Genomic DNA, 6,000 nt, shown 5'->3' with positions numbered 1-6,000 from the left:
TTGTATGAGTCCTTTTAGTGGAATAGGTGGAAACTGTACAAAGCTCCATCAGTTTGAGAGATTCTGCTACTGCTATAATATTTCCCAGCTGCACCATTTGAGGGACTTTTTACCTTGTCCACTTCACTGGGTGTATGTGCCATTGATTGGGTTACCTGAAGAATGAGTGCTTCTCATAATTACTCAACAGATGTGCTTTGTTTATCTATTCAGAGCTTCTCTGTTGATTTGACAAATAACTTTTAATCCAATCTGTTAGTCTTTTTGTCCCTTCTTAAAGGAAAGTGAGTGGGTTCTTTTCTGTTACGTGTCATCATCGGAATTATTACTGTTCATAAGCACGAAGTTGGTGTTTTTCTCTGATGGGAATGGAAAGCAGAATTTCTGCTGGAGTTGATTTCTGGTGCTGATATGAGTAGGAAAGAACCCAGTGCAACTCTTCATATACCAGCCTGAGGTTAAGACTGGAAACTGATAAATAAATCCTTACCTTTAAACTGACACTTCATAAGCAGGAGTCATTGAACGATATCAACCCCATGAGGTTTGACTATGTTGTTTTTAGAGTGCCATTTGGGGATGGGACCACATTTGAAGTTGATCTCAGAGTTTAAAGCAAGTATATTATTTAGAATAAAAGGTTGACCTGTGCTGTTTGAGCCTGCTACATATTATATGTACTGCTAAAATATTCTGGAATACCTTTTATTGCTCAGAATATTCACATATGTCAGTTCATGATATTGATATGCAATATATTTCCTTAGATAAGATTAGAACTTTTACCATGAAACAGATGACTACAATAATAATACAGATTATTTAGTTTTTATAAAATGTTTTGGTTATGATGAAAAGGAGGAAACTTGGCTGCAAAACTGAGCATTCAACTTTGTGAGAGTTTTGTGTACTTGACTTATATTCTTTCAGTGTCATTATTTTATTTCTTTTTGAAGAGAAAATTACAAAAATTTATTTGAAAAATTCTAAAAGTTATGTATATTATATATGTGTATATATATTGTAAACATGTATTAAATGTGTCTAGTAAGGGAAGACTCCATGGGTGCATTTTAATGTTTTAGTATTAAGAGTTCTCTTGAGTTTGTGTATACAAAGGATAATGGTGTGAGTATGAAATGAATGTTGTGTTTTTGCTTACACAATACAATATGTAGTCACAGTTGTTTAAATTGCTGTACATAAAAACTAATAGGCCAGCATGCTTGTTTTTAAAGACTGTCATTCTGATTACAATTGGAATGTAAGAAGTGGCTGTTCAAATGTGAATTGAAAGATGTTTCCTTCTCACTCTTGAGCTCTTGCTCAAACTGAAAAGTGATTTTTTTAAAAGCTGGCAATAGCTAGAGGATAAGGTGCCTTTAAAAAACAAAACAAAACAAATGTAGCCTTACGAAGAGGTTGTGGAATATATATATTTTTGTGCTTGTCTTCATAATTGATGTCAATGTCTTTTTACTGTACTTGCTCACATACTTGTAGGACTGCAGGGTATTGTGCATGAGCCTGTCAGATCTGAGCATCATCGTAGGAGATAAGGTTGAAAAAATTATTTAGGTTATCTAGTCCATCTGCTTGCTAAAGCAGGGTTGTAGACTTGTGCATTCTAATATTGTCTTGACCAGTGAGATTTTATATGTTCTAAAACAATTAGGCTTCCTTTTAAAGATTATTTCAATGACTGCATCTCACTGGCAGGAGGATTTATGTAATATTTAGTAGCTCTTTTTTGTAACTTCATGCCAATATTCCAAGCCATCTTTTGTGCCATTTTGCATATTTTTCCTAGTCTTTGTAATTTGGAACCTCCATGCACACCCTGGTTCCATCTGTATATTTTCATTCCTTTCTGCTTTTTTCAAGCTATTTTTAGTCTGCTTTTTTTGCTCATTTGCTTGTTTTCATCCTTTAAGCTCAGTTCTCCAGATATTGGTGTCCATACCACCATTCCACATGCATGATTTGTTGGACTTAGTCTGAGGGTCATCTATTAGGTGTGGTTATTATTTGGTTGGGTTTATCCTCTCTAACATGATGCTTTTGTAGGAAGACCAAGCTTTTGATGTCTGACAAACTTAAATCATATTTCTTTATTTATGACAACTCCTTTAAATAACATTTGAGCATTGCTGCTTTTCAAGTTTCTTCTTCACTTTTAGTATGTTATGATTCTTTTGCAGCTAAAGACCTAATTCCTGTTTCATGATTATCCTGGATCTTACAAGTTTTGAACTTCTGAGGGCACTAAATTATTTTTATTTGTTCCCCCTTTCTATGCAGTTTTTCCTGGTTCAGTGTAATTAGTAACTTTCATTAGTGCGATACATATGTTCAAAGTGTAAACAAAACTGCACCCAAGGCTTATTCTTGGAAAAAACCATTTTTCTGCAATATCAATATATAGCATTTTACCATTACTATTTTCCCCCATATCTAATTTACATGGTAATTTTTTAATGGTTAGCTCATATAATTTTTGTCTATGTTAGCCTGTGCTAATGATTTTGGTTATACTAACTAATTTAATGGGAGAATTTTCATTCCTTCTGTATGTTGAAAATTGGTCCACTAGTTTAAGTACTCTCATTTTTACTCTAATTTACTTCACTGGGCTGCTTGCTTTCACATATTTGATTCAGTTACCAAAACACTTGCACAGAATTATTTGGAGTAACTTGGAAGAAGTTCTAGATATATTGTGTCACTCTTACAAAATCCTAGTGTCTGCATTTATTTTTGCGCCTCAGAGAGAAAACTTCCACATAAAAGATTCGCTACTTTCATCTCATCCATCTTTATTTTGATAAACTGTGTTCTTTAGCAAGAAACTTGTAGAACTACATGCCATGTACTGTAGCCTATTCTTTTAGGACGTGTATTTGCAAATAACGTCACGTTAAAGCAGTCCCATGGAATTTGGTTGAGTACGTGTGTGGTGTTCACCATACAGCTTTGTGATTAGGTCATACAACACTGCTTTTCAGTTGTGAATTTAAAGTAACCAGGGATTTGTTCTTTTGAATAAATGTATGAGAGATAAAGGACTTAGTTACAGTACCCTTTCAGTACATTTGTTGGATCACAGATGTGTTGCCTTTCTTTGCCTCCTTAGGTTTTAACAGTGTAATTTTGGGGAGCATCAGTTTCTGTAAACTCATGTGTTCTTTGAGCAGCTTTTGATGGGCAGAAGTGTGAAAGCAAAAAGTTGAAAAGCAGGCAAAATGATCAGATAATCAAGTCTTGGTTTTACTAATGCCTTTCAAGATTTGGAAACATTTTCAGGCTGTGGCTTGACAGTGTGTTCACAGACTGTCTGTCCCCAGGTATCCAAGAGCCTGCTTGGTGCCTGTGTGAAATGCCTAGTCAGCTGAGATGCATTAAGGAAGAAAATGCAGCCATTGTGGTTGTCCTGTGCTGAAATTTATGGAAGTTGGTTTGGACTACACTGTGAGAAATGAAGAAATCAGAATACAATAGTTAACCTCTTCCATGTGGTAAATTGATTTGTATAACATGTGGCAATCTTTGACATGGCAATACGAGTTTTCTTGGGCAGCTGCTGTTCATGAGCGTCACAGAGATACTTAGCATAGTTCTTACTATTGAGTGGCTGAGAGGATGGAAAGATTTCCTTGAAAAAAATGCTCAGATGTTTCAGGAAGCTCCTTTTATCCATAAGGACATGAAGGTGTTGAGAATATTTTATGTGAATCTGATAACATGTTTAGTTGAAGAAGGTGACAATAGGTGAACAGTCTTGACCCTTTCATCATCACTTTCTGTAAGCTTAGATACAGAGTTATGGAAATGATTTGCCTGTAAACTGCCACTGAAAGCCTCTGCCACATTCCTACTGAGCAGCAGAGAAACTGATGGACAGCAGTGTTGGTCCATCCAATTATGTCAGGGTGTTTTAAAAAAATAACCCCTATTGTAAAATATAGTGCTAAATACAGCAGAGCAAATGAACAAACTCCTGGGGAGGGTGGGGAAGGACTAGGATGACTCTTGTTTAAATAGTCCTTGTTCAGGCAAACACTCTTGTTTAGCTGGTGGCAATGTTCCTAGGAGGGAGGATGATTTTAAGTGTGACCTTTAAAAAAAATGTCTGTGCCTGTGCTAATGAACATACCTGTGCAGGTTATCTATCCTTTTGATATGTGCTTTTTATCTTCCCACTTAAATTTCCCTTTAGGATACATTTTCTCAGAATCTTAAAATCTCATCTGCAGTGAGCACTTACTGCAGGATGTCATGAAGGACTTCTGATTTTTCTCTTGGAGTGGTTTTTTGAAGAGTGGTTGAAGCTTCAGCTTCAGCCCAGCCCTCTCACCACCAAAAGGCTGATTTGTACCTCCTTACATGCAGTTTATTTAATTTTGGTGTGTTATCTCTTAGCCTGCCTTCTGAGTTGGTTTTGCTGCTCTGTACTCAGTTGTGAAAGCTTATGAATTGCTGTATCATTTAAGATATTTTTGAGAATGTGGATTCCACTACAGAAGGCATAAATCCAGTTGAATAGTATAATTTGTGGAGCTCATCTGGTTTGTTGTCAGGAGAGAGTTGTTGTTAGACTACAAAATCCAAACTATGGCTGAGCTAAAAAGGTATTTAACAATATTATATTCTTAGCCCAACTTCTTCCTGCCTAAGTGTAGATTGTGGTATTGTGTGTTAGACTGCTCTTGCCCTGCTCATGCTGCCAAGCCATGCTGTGATCCTGGGAGGTCGCACCAGTGTTTAAACTATACCCCATGTATGTGTTTCTAAGCTGCTCAAAGCCTTGTACTGATGTGGTCCTCCAGGCCAGCCTTCTTTGGTTCCCTTAAGTTTGAATTGCAGGCTCCCAAAATTACTTCCTGCCTATTTTGAATAACCCTTGGTCCTCACACCAGAGTATTAGACTCTGGTGTTGGGAAAAGATTTATACAGCTGGATTGAAAGGGAAAGGAAAACTTATTGCCAAGCCAAATATTGTCATTATTTTTGGATTACTTGTGAAAAACAGCCAAAAACATTGTATAAGGGATAAATGATGGACTTCAAGCTAATATTTTTCCATTAAGAATTTATTTTTTTATGGTTCCTATCATCAAGATACAGTGCTTTCGAATGTAGCTTGTTTTCAGGTGTATGGCTCCTAGAATTGTTTCCTTGAAGTTGGACATTTGCAAATGTGCATCAGTTTTGAAAACTGTCTCATATGTGTTAGCACTTCTTTTGGAAATGCAAACTGAACATGCTAGCTAATGATTTCTTGTACCTTTATAGTCCAAGCAAACTGAAAAGCGCTCTTGTGCTATGTTTTCCTTGAATAGTGCATCTGAAAAAACTTGTAGAAGGAACTCCATGATGAGATGACTTTTGTTGCTGTAAGGTTCTCTGTTGACATTTGTCAGCTTTGCATTGTATTTTGCATAATTATCTTCAGTTAACTGTCAGGTTGAAAAAGACAAATTTTTTTGCCATATGGACTGTAGCTTAGAATTTTTGTTGTTGTTGTTGCTTATATTAATACACTTTTTTTCTTTTCTGCTAGAACTTAGAGATACCTGACAGCTCTCTTTAGGAGAAATTACTATAGGTGATAACCACTAACATGTTCGTAATTTCAGTGGCTTCCCTTCTGTTTTGGGTCACTTCCATTGCAGATTGTTGATATGAAAAGGCTACTGTGGCTGGTATACAAACAGCTTAAGGAAATTAAGATTCCCCTTCAGAACTATGGATAAGTTATGATTTTATACACCAGTTTTGAATGACTACTTTGAAACAATGTTGGACTTCAAGTGTCTTGCAGAATTTTGGATCCAAATGAGAAGTACCTACTTGTTGAGTAATAGTCCACTTGTCAGTTTTTTGTGTATGGCTCAGTACAAGGCTGTGTCAGAATTGCAGTACCACCAAAATTACCTTGTTTAAATGCAACTGTTGTACAAAAGTGAATGTTATTTTGAGTGAGAAATTCTGTTTTCTAAT

The sequence above is a fragment of the Melozone crissalis genome, unplaced genomic scaffold (genome assembly GCF_028551555.1).
Source record: "Melozone crissalis strain CALT ecotype California unplaced genomic scaffold, PUWL_Pcris_2 ptg000027l_1, whole genome shotgun sequence".
Taxonomy (NCBI): domain Eukaryota; kingdom Metazoa; phylum Chordata; class Aves; order Passeriformes; family Passerellidae; genus Melozone; species Melozone crissalis.
Note: the sequence above shows the minus strand (reverse complement) of the source record.